Source organism: Stegostoma tigrinum, unplaced genomic scaffold (genome assembly GCF_030684315.1).
Source record: "Stegostoma tigrinum isolate sSteTig4 unplaced genomic scaffold, sSteTig4.hap1 scaffold_53, whole genome shotgun sequence".
Classification (NCBI taxonomy): Eukaryota; Metazoa; Chordata; class Chondrichthyes; order Orectolobiformes; family Stegostomatidae; genus Stegostoma; species Stegostoma tigrinum.
The window spans coordinates 1,015,013-1,032,263 of NW_026728461.1; the positions used below are offsets into that span (position 1 = coordinate 1,015,013).

The 17,251-nt window shown below is 42.6% G+C and overlaps 1 long non-coding RNA gene across 2 annotated transcripts; it reads right to left on the reverse strand.

The window, feature by feature from the left end:
- Positions 1–1,887: 1,887 nt before the first annotated feature.
- On the reverse strand, positions 1,888–13,880 carry LOC132208764 (uncharacterized). 2 transcript variants are annotated; one of them, XR_009444911.1, is made up of 3 exons: positions 13,815–13,880; positions 12,734–12,875; positions 1,888–9,146 (listed from the first exon to the last, which is right to left on the reverse strand). It is a non-coding gene; the product is annotated as an uncharacterized LOC132208764 (long non-coding RNA). The 2 variants fall into 2 exon arrangements; XR_009444912.1 differs by having other exon boundaries at positions 1,888–9,168.
- Positions 13,881–17,251: the final 3,371 nt, after the last annotated feature.

Here is a 17,251-nt window from a genome sequence, read left to right on the forward strand (position 1 = left end):
ATCAGAACTTTAACATCATGTCACAAACCCTTAAAATTCACTACTGTGAACGTCCAGTGTGGAAGATCTATATGGAACACCATCACGGTGAGGACCCCCTCCAAGTCACACATCATCCTGACTTGTCTGAATCCGGTGCAGGATGAACTGAAATTTCCTCCAATTACCCAGCGAGACAGCTTCTACACTGACTGCAACCTTCTGTCCAGTAACTGTGTGAAGCTGAACCAGGCTGTTCACAACTCTGAAAAAATACTTCACACTAAGATGAGCTTTCAACCACATCATCACCAAACCAACTGTTTCCATCTCAGTAACATCACCTGACCCCATCCACGTCTCAGCTCATCTGCTGCTGAAACCCTATCCATTCTTAATTACCTCTAGATTTATCTGCCCTAACACTGACCGGTCCCCCATACTCAACTGTCCCGTAATGTTGGAGTGATTCAAGTCTCTGCTCTCTCAGTTCTAGTGTTATTGGCCCGAAGTGCATCACAAATAAGTCAGCAGATTTGTTAAAAGACTATCCAACTTAGCATCATGATAGTGCCAGGCAGCGTGAGAAGTTTTTCCTTGAAGTGAGAATGGGACCTACTTTCCACAGGACTGTACAGTAGTTACTCTCACCGAATGCTGTTCTGGATAAATACTGAGGATGAGGTAATGTAGGTTTTCCCCTCCCTCTCTCGCACTGTTCTTCCTCACCCCTGTTGTACCTATTTTGTTTCTATGCCTCCTGTATACTCAAACATGTCTGTGTAGCTCCTAGAAAAAAAAACTTTAAGAGAACTTCAAGTATATATTTTTTTCTTCATGCAGCAAATTATATGTGTATTGTCTCCTCTTTTCTTACACACAGTAAAAATCCTGTGGAGAAGAAAATGCCACTTGCTCAACGGACAGTTGCAGCAGTGAGATTCAAACCCACATCAATGAAAAGACTGCAGTCTTCATTCAGCTCCTTAGAATGTTCAGCCACAGTAATTGACAAGTCGTGGTCATCCTTATTGTCTTTGACGATAATGTCGCTGCACCAAATTTTAGTCATGGAGCAGGAGGCCTCAAGACAGCATTACCATTTCTTAAATCTCTGATGGGTTCCCAAGCTCAACACCAATTTTGCCTCAAATCCCTGCAAAGTCTCCAATTTCTCTCAGGTCACTTCTCAAGCTTTTCCCTTCTCAAACAGCCAAAAGTTCTTTTCTTAACAGAAAGTGTTATAGAAACATAGTAGGTCTGAGACAAGTGAAATCATGTTAGTTTCAAGAACTTAGAACTATTTCTCTCTCCACAGGAATGGCTTCACTAACATCCTACATAGTTGTTACAATTTTTAACAATTATGTAGCAATTAAAGTTAAAATTCTATTTTCTTTCTTTATCATTTGCAGCACCAGCATAGGACTTTAGACCCATTTCTGTCCTTTTCCGTACCAATCCTGAATCAGAAACAGCTATCAATAACTATCTGAGAGCCCCGCTGAATTTATCCAGCACTTTTTTTTGGACAGAGATTTAATTTAGAAACACAAATTGTCCAATGTGTCAAATGCCTGAAATACTTGCTCACAAGGTCTTGGTGTCTGTCTGTTTAAACATTGCGCTGTGAAGACTTCAATCATCCATTTTAAGCAACAAGCACACAGTAACTGAACAGTCTTCACTTAAAAATACATTTCCTTCCTCATCTTTTAAGCTTGTTTATTTCTTTGTACCACTTAGTAGGAAGTCATACAACTGCACCAGAAACCTCTGGTCCTTCGAATCTTTTTAACCAATGGCTAAAAATGCAGTCCATAACATGAGAATTGGCAAAAGTTGTTGACACATAGAACAAAGAACATGTTGTGTGAGACTCAGCAAATAAATGAACATTTCTTAGACTGTAGCTGAAAAGAATTGGTTTATTGAGACAGATTTATTCACCATTTAACCGAGTGACTGGAGTCATACAGGCTGCTTAAAGATGAGGGAAACAACATCACTAAATTAATTTTGAATGTTAAATCCTGGAGCAAGTACCGAAAATGGGTTGCAATGTGAATGAGAAGAATACATTGGAACCTTGGGATTTTCTAAAGCAAATACCTTTTACTTCCTTGGACTGCAGTGGCGTCAGTGAAAAAACCCATTCGTCGCCTTATAAAGCAAGATTTGAACACTGACTGTGGGAGGCCAAGTTAGCTCAGTTGTTCGAACATACGCTGTTTAAGTGCAGGGTTGTGAATATGAGCCCAACTTTGAGCACGACCTGTTTAATTACTTGGTATTTCCCCTCTGCAAATTCCCTTCCTCCAGCTATTCTTGACAGGCTAACCCTTTCATCCCATGAATCAGCTTAGCGAATCTCTTTGTACTGCATTCAACACCAGTATATCCTTTCTTAAATACAAGCACCAAAACTGTAAATAATATACCAGTATGGCTTCACCAACATCCAATACAGTTGTTACAAGATGTCCTTATCCTCAAACACCAACACCTCGCAATTAAGGCCAAAATTCCATTTACTTTCTTCATAACTTCAGCAGTTTGGGACTTCAGACCCATCCTTGCCCTTTTCCATACAAATCCTGAATCGAAAAGTTATAATAACTGCCTGCAAAATGCCATCCCACTGAAACTTCAACCACTTGCTCAACTTTGTAACCGAAAGTCAAGTCCAGGACCTTCCCCTTCCTTGTTGCATCTTCTACTTAGTGGCTGAAAAAAATGCTGCCCTGGATGTATTTTTAAAATTCTGATAAATCCTTCACACGACGATGCCTACATTAATGTTGAGGAAGTTGAAAGCTCCTGCTACCTCAATCCTGCTATTTTTACACTTTCTCAAAATTTGCCTCCTTATTTATTTGTGGAGTTTTCAAAGACGCCGCCCCTCCTTATTGCTGTAATAGATTTCCTAAACAAAATAACAATATCTCCTCCTCCTTTACCAACTCCACTGCCTTGCATGAAGGCCCTATATCCTGGAATACTGAGCTGCTAACCGTGTCCAAGTGACAGCAATGTCTTTATGACCCCATTAATTTGTATCCTCAAATCATCCGCCTTATTCACCTGACTCCAAGCATTAAATACCATTCACCCTTAAACTCCCTTATACCTTAACCTGGCCTGTGACAATGCCTTCCAGACTCTCGTTTCTTCTCTTTTTGGCCCTTGTTATTATTTTGAACATTCTCTCTGGATTTCAGCCCACTGCTAAGTTATTTACAAGGCCCTCAACAGTACTGGAAACCCACCCCCACCTCCCACAAGGATGCAGGTCCCATTCCAGTTGAGGTGTAACTGCTGTGTGTAATTCTAGTCTTCCTGCTAAAGGAAGGGTGTTGTAAAACTTGAAAAGATTCAGAAAAGAAGTGTAATGGTTATTATTGTAATAGTGTACCATTAGTACACTAAGTTTCAAGCATTATGGGATGACCCTGTTCCCAATTGCTCATATGAACTGTACTGACTGTCATTGAGTGAAAAGTAAAAACCTAGGTTACTCACACTTGGAGGTGAGGATGGAGGAGTTAGGGCAGATGGACAGCCTTTCAAAATAAACTAGTCTGCTTTTGAGATGAAGACTCAATGCACAGTAGTTTTAATAAAAGGTTAACTTATATCGTTTTTTTTCTCCCAACTAGGTAACCAAACACGTGGTGTTTTCAAACATCATGAGAAACATGCCCAGATAACATGACTTGGATACAGATAATAGGAGCAACAAAAAAAATTCCTACAGATTCTTGGGAACTCATTGGTGGTTATCCACAGTGGCTCAGCGGTTAGCACTGCTGCCTCACAGTGCCAGGGACCCAGACTTGATTCCACCCTTGGGCAACTGAGTGTGTGGCTGTTGGCATGTTCTCCCTGTGGCTGCGTGGGTTTCCTCTGGGTGTTCTGGTTTCCTCCCATGTGTTGGTTAGGTGGATTCGCCAAGCTAAATTGCCCAGAGTGTTCAGGGATGTGTAGATTAGGTGGGTTACCAGGACATGTGTCTGAGTGGCATGCTCTGAGGTTTTCTGTGAATTCTTGGGCCAAACAGCCTGTTTCCATACTGTCGGAATACTCTGAATTCTATGAAAACCAGTCCTAATGAACTAGGAAATCCTTTTTCACAGTGTGCAGGTGGATTGTCTTTACCCACTGTGAATGTGTTGATATACAGCAATAAAACGTCATCATTTTCAAAACCTACCCTACCGTTACGTATTTGTTATTGAGATTAATGCAAAAGGACGAATAAATTAAACACCATTTATTTCAATGCCAGAGGCCTAACAGCTAAGGCAGATGAACTCAGGGCAAGGTTGGAAACATGGAACTGGGTTATCATTGCAATTACAGAGACAAGGCTCAAGGATGAACAGGGCTGCCAGATTAATGTTCCAAGATATAGATCCGATAGAAAGTCAAAGCGGGAGGGGAAGCAAAGCAAGACAGGAGTGAAAAGCGGCATTTTTGAGCAAGGATAACATTATGGCTTTACTTAGGCAGGATATAGCTGAGAACACATCCAGGGAAGTTATTTGGGTGGAACTTAGAAATAAGAAAAGGGACGATCACTTTATTGGGATTATACTATATGCCTCCCAATAGTCAGCAGGAATCTGACAAACAATTTTGAAAGAAGATCTCAGTTATCTGTAAGAATAACAGGGTGGTTATGGAATGGATTTTAGTTTTCCAAACAGATTGGGAATTCCATAGTGTAAAAGGCTTGAATGGAGAGGAATTTGCTGAGAGTGTACAGGAAAATGTTCTGATTCAGTATGCGATGTATCGACTCGAGAAAGAGCAAAACTTGACCTGCTCTTGGCAAATAAAGCAGGACAGGTGACTAGGGTATCAGTGGGGGAGGACTTTGGGGCCAGTGACCATAATACTATTAGTTTTAAAATAGTGATGGAACAGAGTAGACCGGGTCTGAAAGTTAAAGTTCTATATTGGAGGAAGGCCAATTTTAATGGTAGTACGCAAGAGCTTTCAAAAGTTGATTGGGGCAGATATTTGCAGGTAAAACGGAAAGGTTCAGAAGTGGGAAGCCTTCAAAAAAAAAGATAATGAGTGTTCAGGGACAGTATGTTCCTGTTCGGGTGACGGACAATGCTGGTCGGTGTAGGGAATTCTGGATGACTAGAGAAATCAAGGTTTTGGTCAAGAAAAAGGAAGGAAGGGCATGCCAGGTATAGACAGCAGAGATTGAGTGAATCCTTATAAGAGTATAATGACAATGGTATACTTAAGAGGGAAATTAGGAGGGCAAAAAGGGGACATGAGGTAGCTTCGGCAAATAGTATTAAGGAAAATCCAGAGGGATTCTACAAATAGATTAAGAACAAAAGGATAACTAGGGAGAGAATAGGGCCCCTTAAAAAGCAGCAATGCCGCCTTTGTGTGGAATTGCAAGAAATGGGGAATATAATAAAACAAGTATTATGCATCAGTATTTACTACAGAAAAGGATATGGAAGATATAGACAGTGGGGAAATAAAGAGCAACATCTTGAAAATTAGCCATATTTCAGAGGTAGTGATGCTGAACGGCTTAAAACGCATAAAAGTGGATAAATTCCTGGGACCTGATCAGGTGTATCCGAGAACTCGGAGGGAAACTAGGCAAGAGATTGTTGGGCCCCTTGCTGAGATATTTGTATCATCGATAGCCACAGATGAGGGATCAGAAGTTGGCTAATGTGATGCCACTATTTAAGAAAGGTGCTAAGGAAAAGCCAGGAAACTATAGGCCAGTGAGCCTGATATTAGTGGTGGGCAAGTCATTGGAGGGAATCCTGAGGGATAGTACTTGAAATATTTGGAAAGGGAAGGACTGATTCGGGACAGGCAACATGGCTGTGTGTGTAGGAAATCATGTCTCACTAACTTGATTTTTTTTGAAGAAGGAACAAAGAGGATTGATTAGGGCAAAGCAGTGGATGTGTTCTATATGGATGTCAGTAAGGCAGTTGACAAGGTTCCTCATGGTAGACTGATTAGCAAGGTCAGATCACATGGAATACAGAGAGAACCAGTCATTTGGAAACAGATCTGACTTGAAGGTAGAAGACAGAGTGCTGGTGGAGGGTTGCTTTGTAGATTGGAGGTGTGTGACCAGTGGTGTGCTGCAAGGATCAGAGCTGGGTCCACTCATTTCTGTCATTTATAAAGATGATTTGGATGTGAATGCAGGAGTTATAGTTACTAAGTACCAATCCTTGCAGCATACTGCAGGCCAAAGGCCTTTCCAAATGGCCAGCTCTCCCTGGATTCCATGTGATCTCACCTTGTTAATCAGGCTACCATGCGGAATTTTACTTACTGAAATCCATATCGAAAACATCCACCAGTCTGCCATCAATTTTCTTTGTAACTTCTTCAAAAAAAACTCAATCAAGACATAATTTCCTATGGACAAAGACATGTTGACTATCCCCATTCAGTCCACGCTTTCCAAATACATGTAAATCCTATCCCTCAGACTTCCCTCCAACAACTTACACATAACTGACATCAGGCTCACCAAAAGTTTATTGTTCCCTGGCTTTATGTTACCACCTTTCTTAAACAATGGCACTGGAATAGCCAACCTCCAGCCTAACAGCTCACCTATGACTGTCAATGGTGCAAATATCTGAGCAAGGGGCCCAATCGCAAGCCTAACTTCCCGCAAAGTTGGAGAATACACCTGAAGAAGTCCTGGGGATTTATCCACCTTTATGCTCTGTAAGGCATCCAGCACCACCTCCTCTATAATATGGAACTTTTCAAGATACACATTCATTTCTAAGTTCTCTAGCTTTCATATTCTTTTCCACAGTAAATACCGATGTAAAATACTTGTTTTGCATGTCATCCATCTTGTGCATTCCCATACATAGGCGGTCTTACTGTGCTTTTAAGGGGCATAATAGTGTCAAAATTGGCCTTAGTCCCATTGAAAACTTTAACTTTTAGACCAAGTCTATCCTTCTCCATAACTATTTTAAAACTAATACAACAATGATCATAGGCCCCAAAATATTTCTCCCACTGACCTCTCAGTCACCTGCCCTACCTTATTTCCCAAGAGAAGATCAAGTTTTGAGCAGGGACTAATGACACCAGTACAAACAGCCCAAAGATCCAAGTTCAATCCTTGATTTAAAAGCAAAATCCTTCAAATGTGGTTGTGGTGAACTTGCTGGTGTGTTAACAGTTTGCATGATTGAGTGAATCCCTTTCCACACATAGAACAAGTGAATGGTCTGGCCCCAGAGTGAACTCGCTGGTGTCTCAGCAGGTTGGTTGAGTGAGCAAATCCCTTCCCACATTCGGAACATGTGAACGGTTTCTCTCCAGTGTGAATTCACTGATGTGTCAGCAGGTGAACTGTCTGAGTGAATGCTTTTCCACACTCCGAACAGCTGAATGGTCTCTCTCCAGTATGAAGTCGCTGATGTGTCAGCAGGTTGGATGAGTGAGTAAATCCCTTCCCACACTCAGAACAGGTGAAAGGTTTCTCTCCAGTGTGAACTCGCTGATGTACCAATAGTTTGGAATTGCGAGTGAATCCTTTCCCACATTCAGAACAGATGAATGGTCTTTTCCCAGTGTGAACTTGCTGGTGTTCCAGCAGAGAGGATGACTGAGTGAATCCTTTCCCACACACAGAACAGGTGAATGATTTCTCTCTGGTGTGATGGGTAAATAAATCCTTTCCCACAATCCCCACATTTCCACAGTCTCTCCCCAGTGTGACTGCGCTGGTGTTTGGACATTTCAGATGAATCTTCACAGACTCTTTGACACACAGACAATACGCATTTCTCCCTGGTGAACAGTGCTTCTTCCTTCAATGTTCAAAATCCTGAGATAATTAGGTTATGACAAACAGATTGAGTGTCAGATCTGGTTGTGGTTTTGTTTGATTTCTCTGAATGCAATCAAAATTTCAAACAGAAAAGTAGAGAGAGAGAAACCAGAAGAATACACACAAAGATTGTGAAACTCTGAAATTAATCTGGTCAATTGTGGATCCAACACCGAGGGCCACTGCTGGATTATCAGTAAAACTGAACTGGTTCATTTAATGTCCTTCAGGGAAGGGAAACAGTCAGCGTTTGCCCAAAACTACAAAAAAAAGAGATAGAGTTTGGACAGACATGAAGGGCAGGCATTTTATACATCAGAAAATGAATCCAATTCCTGTTTTCTCCCCATACCCTCTGATGCTTCTGAAGGGCTGAGAATACACAGCAAAATACCTGAAATCTGAAATAAAAACAGAAAAAGATGGAGATCCACAGCAGATCTGGCAGCATCTGAAATGGTGATAGATGCAGGAACCATTGCAATCTTGAAGAAGTGTTGAGATGATCATCCATTGCACCATAATATAGGTTACACACCGAGTGCCAGAAAACGGGCCTAGCTTAAATAGGTGCTTGATGACCAGCACTGATACAATGGGGACAGTGTGTTCAACAATGTTACCCCGGTGTCTGACCCCATTTAGTTCCGTGTTTCTCTCCTATTCTCTTTTAGGAAACAGGCAGCAGCAAGTAGTGAAGAATGCAAATGATATTTTGCCCTTCATTGTGAGAGGATTCGAGTACAGGAAGAGGGATATCTTTCTATAAGGGCCTTGGTGAGACCACACCTGGAGTCGTGTGCACCTTTGTTCTCCTTTCCAAAGGAAGGATGCCCTGGCTACTGAATGATCGTAAAGAAGGTTCACCAGACCAATTCCTGGGATCTCAGGTCTGATGCATGATGAGAGAGATTTGATCTTGATTAATCCTTCTTTCTTTTAATCTTTCAGCCACCGACAACATCATGAACTAATTTCACGTCCCATTTGCTGATCTGAGTCTCTTACTACTGAAGCTATACTTTGGTTCCCATTCCCCTGTCATCCGAGTTTAAATCCTCACCAGTGGAACTAGCAAAAACATCAACAAGAATATCTGTCCCAGCTCTGCCCAGGACAATTGTTCAAGCTTGTGCATGTCCCACCTTCCCCAGAAACAAACAGTCTCAAAGCCTCAGGAATCTAAACGCTTTAAGTTATATCTCCAGCCATGCACTCATCTCATCTGTCCTCTTATTCTCGCTTTCACAAGCACGTGCATTGTAGCAGCTCACACTGTTACTGGATTAGATCACGAAAGGTCCTGTGGGGGTCATAAAAGAGTCCTGTTAAGAAGGAACATTAGGGAATTTACTTGGGTTTCTGTAAACAGGCAGTTCAAAACACATAAGCATTTTAATAAGAGGCAGTTTTTAAAGGCCTGGTCCAGCCACAATCACAAGTTTGTTACTTAATTAAAAAGTAGAAGCAAAAGTCTGATCCTACAGCATTCTGAACTGTTTAGGTAATTGTAACCAGAAATGCAAACAACCAATTAACATGAAATGGTTAGCTGAATTCCTTGAGCGAATGTTTGTCAGCAATAAAAGCAGCTCACTGCATCATTATGGAAGGCAAAGCAATAAATGGTGTAAACACAACCTCTAAAAGACCAACAACATAGGAAGGGGCAAAGAAAGGTTATAAAGAGAGAAGTCAGGGCTGCAGAGAGATAAAACAATTGAAATGTAGATATGGATAATTTGAATAAATTCTTACATGCAAAGATCAATGGAAGAGTGACAAAGATAGATTGCAAAATCCGAAGTGAAGACATGATTAGTGCCTTAGTTATTTGTGAAATCTAAACAAGTTTTGTTTAATGGCTTGGTAAAGCTCTAAAGTGACTGAATTTCATCCTCAGTGGAATTTGAATAGATGCTTTTTATTAAAACAAGAAAGTAATAATGGAAAGCACTTAGAGTAGAAAATGAAACTTCAATTTAAAAATCATTTGCAGCATGCAAATCGTTGGGATTGTAAACTGCAACAGCAAGTCAGAAACACTGTTTGTTTGGTCTCTTAAGCTGAAGTGAGAGAGGGATTTTTCCACAATTTTCAACTGTATTACAAAATTGTAGTTACTTTATATCAGAGTTGAGTTTAAAAGACTTTATCACAATTTCTAACAATCCACACTACAGTTAGTAGAGAATTTGGAAAAGTTCTCAGTGATAAGCTACTATTTTGGTTTTTGGCAAAAAACATGGTGCAGCTGGCAAATGTCTGAGGAGGAATATAACTGTCAAAAGCATTGTAAGGTCCCAAAGACAGATGAAGTCATTTTCTAGCTAACCTCAGGAGATTATGGGAGGGTTTAAGGCTGAACATAGTATTGTCCATGATTGTTTGCTTACTGGATTGGATATATTGATTTGGGGTGTGTGGCTAACAATGACAACAATATTGCATGTAAACAACATCTAGCAAAAGGAATAAAAATATTACAATCAGCCAGGGAAAGTTTGAGTGTCATTGCCCACTCTTCCAATCTGAGCTGTATTTAAGAGGGGAATTAGGCCTCACGTGAAAGCCAGGTTTGGAGTGGACTCTGGCCTCTCCCACACATGCGGTAACAGAGCTCTGAATAAAGGTCGCTTGTACAACTGAACACAACACAAAACTCCTCCCTACCACAATGTGGCAATGGGTGTAAGCTTGACAATACTACATTTGAGATCTTGTATTTTAATGTATCTCTTATCTTCCTATCTTCAGCTTTCAGGTCCTCCTATGTCACTGGTACAATCGGATGTTCACCCTCCCACTCCAGAATGTCCTGAAGCTGCTCCATGTCATCGCTGATCCTGGCACCAGGGAGGCAACATACCATCCTGGATTCATGTCTCTCTGTGCCCCTTACTATTGAATCCCCTGTCTCTACAGTCATATTCATCATTTTCCTCCCCTTCTCTGCAGCAGAGTCACTCCAAGTGCCATGAACTTGACTGATGCTGCTTCACGATTGGCCACCCCACCACCACCAGCCCTCCCCCGACCAAACAGTACCAAAAACAGTATATTTGTTTGAGGACGATGACCACGAGGGACTCGAGCACTTCATTTCTGAGCCTTTTACTTGTCTGATGGCCACCCATTCCCTTGCTGTCTGTGTAATCTTCACCTGCTTGTGACCAATCTGTTGAGAATGCTACCACAACCTTCTCAGTATCATGAATGCTCCATACTGACTGCACCCACAGCTCCAGCTCTGAAAAACAGCTAACCAGTAGCTGCAGACGGATACACTTCCTGCACAAATAGCCAATAGGGACACTGGTAATATCCCGGAGTTTAACGCGGAAAAGTGTGAGGTGATTCACTTTGGAAGGAGTGACAGGAATACAGAGTACTGGGCTAATGGTAAGATTCTTGGTAGTGTGGATGAGCAAAGAGATCTCAGGATCCGTGTGCACAGATCCCTGAAAGTTTCCACCCAGGTTGGTAGGGTTGTTAAGAAGGTGGATGGTGTGTGAGGTTTTATTGGTAGAGGGATTGAGTTTCAGAGCCATGAAGTCATGTTGCAGCTGTACACAACGCTGGTGCGACCACACTTGGGGCTCTGGTCGCCACATTACAGGAAGGACGTGGAAGCATTGGAAAGGGTGCACAGGAGATTTACCTGGATGTTCCCTGGTATTGAGGGAAGGTCTTTTGAGGAAAAGTTGAGGGACTTGAGGCTGTTTTCGTTAGAAGAAGGTTAAGAGGTGACCTAATAGAGACAAACAAGCTGATATGAGGAGTAGATAGGGCGGACACTGAGATCCTTCTTCCTCGGATGGAGGTGGCTAGCACGAGGGGCCATAGCTTTAAATTGAGGGGTGATAGTTGTAGGACAGATGTCAGAGGTAGGTTCTTTACTCAGAGTAGTAAGGGCGTGAAATGCCCTGCCTGCAACAGTAGTAGACTCGCCAAGTTTAAGGGCATTTAAGTGGTCATTGGATAAACATATGGATGATAATGGAATAGTGTGGGTTAAATGGGCTTCAGTTTGATTTCCCAGGTCGACACAACATCAAGGGTCTATGTTCTGTTGTGCTAGACAAGGACACCACAGACCTGAGGTCTTCTGTTGTGACTTCTCTCCAGATTAAGCCAGTTTCTGCCTTAAAGAGAATTTAATGAAGCTAGGTCCTTCCCCTTCATTTCAAACATTACTATTATAAAATCAAAAGTCGCTAACTTTATATAAGCTAATATATACTTTAAAAACTGTAAGAAAATTCTTTACAGTATCAATTATCAATTGACTGTTTCCGTTAGGACGGTGAGACTTTCTGAACTGCCCAAACTGAGACTGAGCATCACACTCAATCTTTCAGTTTCACTTTCTTTCTGTTTCACCCAACTCCAAAGCACTCTCATTTAGCCAAGCAACACTCTCAGTGCAGCCTTTTCATTTTCATTGTCTGCTCACACCCACTCTGATCTCAGCCTCCCATACTGTTTCAATTCAGCTCAATGGGAGCTCAGGGAACAGCATCTTCACGTTAAATGCAGTAATTTATAACCCTCAGGACTCAACACAGACTTCAGCAGTTTCAGGATCAATAGAGTTGTCAGGATCTGGAAGATTCCACTTGAAGGGGTGCTGGAATTTGTGCCCATATGGAATTTTAAAAGGAAGTTTGCAGATATTCAAGAATGAAGAATATATAGATTAAAATCATGAAGTGGGCGATTGGGACTAAATATGACAGTTCTTTCAAGGAGACGAGGTGTTGTTTGGACAAAACTGCCCCTCTCAGGCCAATATCTCCTTTCTCAGCTGCAGGGTATAGAACTCAACACTTATCCCAGGGGTGATCAAACCAAAAATTTGAATATTCTGCTTTCAAGTTACAACCTTACCAGGAATATTCTCCCATGGATAGAATGGTTAAACCTCTTCCCTTTCGCATTTAAGTGTCAATGATACTCAGATCCTGATCACTCTGCGAAATGGAGAACTTGCATTGGGATCCTGGTCTGCAAATTATTCTCAATTAATACCCTGGAAAACAAATCCATAAGAGACAAATAACTGTCAGCCCTGGATAGAAATCCAGAAAACACCACAAGATTGTTTGGAAAAGGCAAACATTTCTCTTGGTTTCCGTTAGTCATGTATAAATCCTCCTGTTCAAATCACCCTGCTCCCCGACACAGAAAGATGCAGAGGGAAAATACACCCATTATTCGAGACGGAGGAAGTCAGATATTAATAAATTTGACCAGGGAGCACAAGGGGACTCAGAGCACGTTCAGTGATTTGATCCCAATCATATGAACACTGGACAAACGGATATGCTTTAATAGATCATAATATTTAAAGCAGGACTTCCGAAAGTGAGAGTGCAACAGGTAACATGAAGTTCTGAGCAAGGGTTAGCGGATCCGAAACGTTATTTTTTAAATTCACGGATGCTGCCAAGCCGACTGAGCTTTTCCACCAACTCTGTTTTTGAACATGCAGTTCTGAACGCGTTTTCGGCATTTCTCCTCCACTAAGTATCTAACGTTTAACTGCAGCAATTTATACTGCCTGAAGCCAGTACTTCGCCAGCGTCAAAAGTCCTTCCCAGGAAATACACGCCACGTCTCAGTCTGGGGAAGAAGTCCAGAGAAAAAAAAACACATTTCGCTTCTATATACCCGCCCCCCCAAAAAGAAAGGCTGCGCTTGCGTTCCGCTGCAGGTTGCCACCTATAAATATGGCGATCCGGCATGAGTCCCAAAGATCATTGCCCCTAATAAAGATGGTGGCAATCACCTCTGCCTATCGCAACCTCAGGTCCGCAGCAATTCTTCCATTTGCTGCAAAACACGGGGCCGGCATGTTAAAATGTATGTTTTCTGACATGCATCGACCGCAATTAAAACCTCTCAGTCAATACCGAAACTATTTCCCTCCCGGTTTGTGCTCCTTTCCTTTTTATCCCGTGTACTGTACCTTCCGAAAGCAGCTGACCTTCAGTCGCAGAGATTTTGCGCCCCCGAACAAGGGCGATCACGTGATTTTCACACAGACAAACATCTCACTCGCTCTGATTGGTTGGAGGGTAGGCCGCTTCAATTGGGAACTCCAAGCCCCGCCCCGTGCTCGGATTGAACCAAAGCTGACATCGCTCACAGGGAGACAGCAATAGCTGCAGGTGCTGGAGTCAAGGATGACACAGTGTGGAGCTGGAGGAACACGGCGAGCCAGGCACCATCAGAGGAGCAGGAAAGTTGATGGTTCAGGACCCTTCTTCAGAAATGGGGGAGGGGACGGGAACTGAAACATAAACAGAGTGGGGGCTGGGGAAGGTAGGTGGGAAGGTGATAGGTGAGTGCAGGTCGTCAGTGGTGAAGATTTTTCCTGCTGTTCATCAGCTCTGTGAGTGATGGTGAGTGTTCATCCCGAGATGAGGGAAAAAATGGGCCACTCCTGATTCTCCTAATGTAAGGCAAAACAACAGCTTGTATTTTATGGAAACTTTTACTCTGTCATTCTCCTCGATGTTTTGGCTGTTTCGGAGACATGGATAGAGCAGGGTCAGGAATGGATGTTGTAAGCTCCAGGGTTTAGATCTTTCATTAAGGACAGGGAAGGTGGTAAAAGAGGGGGAGGTGTGGCTTTGTTAGCCAAGGACAGTACAACGGTGGCTGAAAGAACTCTTGATGAGGACTCGTCTACTGAGGTGTTATGGGCTGAGGTCAGAAACAGGAGAGGAGAGGTCACACTGCTGGGAGTTTTTTATAGGCCCCTGGAAAGTTCCAGGGATGTGGAGGAGAGGATTGGCAAAACTATTCTGAGCAGGAGTGAAAATAACAGGGAGATTAGCTATGGCAGACATTAACTTCCCTAACATTGACTGGAAATGCGATAACTCTAGTATGTTGGATGCATCAGTTTTTGTCCAATGTGTGCAGGAGGGTTTCCTGACTCAGTATGTTGAAGGGCCGACAAGAGGGGAGGCCACACTGGATCTGGTACTTGGTAATGAACCAGGCCAGGTGTTTGATTTAGTGGTAGGTGAGCACTTTGGAGAGAGTGACCATAATTCGGTTATGTTTACTTTAGCAATGGAAAGGGTTAGGAATATGCTCCAGGGCAAGAGTTATAGATGGGGGAAGGGCAATTATAATGCGATTAGGCAAGACTTAGGAGGCAGAGAATGGGTTAGCAAAATGCAAGGGATGGAGACAATCGAAATGTGGAGCAGGTTTAAGGAACAGATATTGCTGTCCTTGATAGGTATGTACCTGTCAGGCAGGGAGGAAGCGATTGAGGTAAGGGAGCTGTGGTTTATGAAAAAAATTGTATCTCTTGTTAGGCAGAAGAGGGAGGCTTATGTGACGATGAGACAAGATGGTTCAGATGAGGCGATGGAGAGTTACAGATTAGCTAGGAAGGATTTAAAGAGAGAGAGAGAGAGTTAAGAAGAGCAAGGAAGGGACAAGAGCAGACATTGGCAGGTAGAATAAAGGAGAACCCTAAAGCGTTCTATAGGTATGTGACGAATAAGATGATGTCTCGGGTAGATATAGGGCCAGTCAAAGACAGAAGTGGGAAGTTGTGGAGATTGGAGAGGTACTAAATGATTATTTCTCATCTGTTTTCACTGAGGAACAGGAGAATATTGTAGAGGAGATGACTGAGTTATGGGCTACTAGAATTGAAAGGATTAAGGTTAGTAAGGAGGAGGTGTGATCAATTCTAGAAGGTATGAATTAGATAAATCCCCTGGGCCAGATGGGATTTTTCCGAGGATTGTCTGGGAAGCTAGGGAGGTGGTAGCGGAGCATTTGGCCTTGATCTTTGAGTCCTCATTGTTTACAGGTTCAGTACCAGAGGTCTGGAGGATTGCAAATGTTGTGCCCTTGTTCAAGAAGGGCAGTGGGGCTGACCCAGGTAATTATAGGCCTGTGAGCCTTACATCAGTTGCAGGAAACATTTTGGGAAGGATTATAAGAGATAGGATTTATAGTCATCTAGCAAGCAACAATTTGATTGGAGATAGTCAGCATGGATTCGTCAAGGGCAGGTTGTGTTTCACAAACCTCATTGAGTTTTTTGAGAAGGTGACCAAGCATGTGGATGAGGGAAGGGCAGTTGACATGGTGTACATGGACTTCAGTAAAGCCTTTGATAAGGTTCCACATGGTAGGCTATTGAAGAGAATACAGAGACACAGGATTGAGGGAGAAATAGCAGTTTGGATTAGAAACTGGCTTTCTGTAAGAAGACAACGAGTGGTGGTTGATGGAAAATATTCAGCCTGGAGTCCAGTTACTAGTGGTGTGCCTCAAGGATTTGTTTTGGGACCACTGCTGTTTGTCATTTTTATAAATGACTTGGACGCAGGCATAGGTGGATGGGTTAGTAAATTTGCAGATGACACTAAAGTCGGTGGAGTGGTGGACAGTGTGGAAGAATGTTGCAGGTTGCAGGGAGACTTGGATAAACTGCAGAATTGGGCTGGAAGTTGGAAAATGGAGTTTAATATGGATTAAATGTGAGGTGATTCACTTTGGGAAGAATAATAGGAAGGCAGAAATGGAAAGATTGTTGGTAGTGTGGATGTGCAGAGGGATCTTGGTGCCCATGTACATCGATCCCTGAAAGTTGCCACCCAGGTTGATAGTGCTGTTAAGAAGGCTTACGGTGTGTTAGGTTTTATTGGGAGAGGGACTGGGTTCTGGAGCCATGATGTCATGCTGCAACTGTAGAAAATGCTAGTGTGGCCTCATTTGGAATATTGCGTGCAGTTCTGGTTGCCCCATTACAGGAAGGATGTGGAATCATTGGAAAAGGTGCAGAGGAGATTTACCAGGATGTTGCCTGGTCTGGAGAATAGGCCCTATGAAGAAAAGCTGAGGGACTTGGGTCTGTTCTCAATGGAGAGAAGGAAGCTAAGAGGGGATTTAATAGAGACATACAAGATGTTCAGAGGATTAAATAGGGTGGACAGTGAGAGCCTTTTTCCGAGGATGATGACGTCAGCTTGTACAAGGGGACATAGCTACAAATTGACGGGTGGTAGATTTAAGACAGATGTCAGAGGCAGGTTCTTTACTCAGAGAGTGGTAAGGGTATGGAACGCCCTGCCTGCCAGTGTCGTTAACTCAGCCACATTAGGGGCATTTAAACAGTCCTTGGATAAGCATATGGATAATGATGGGATAGTGTAGGGCGAGGGGCTTAGATAGGTTCAGAGGTCGGCGCAACGTCAAGGGCCGAAAGGTCTGTTCTGTGCTGTATTGTTCTACGTTCTATGTTCTAGGTGCTTCACAGATGAGCAAAACATCGATTAAAGATATCGATTTTTATGATGTATCATAAAGAATGAGAGAGAGAGGTTTAGGGAGGAAATTCCATAGTTTGGGTTGTCAGCAGCTCCATTC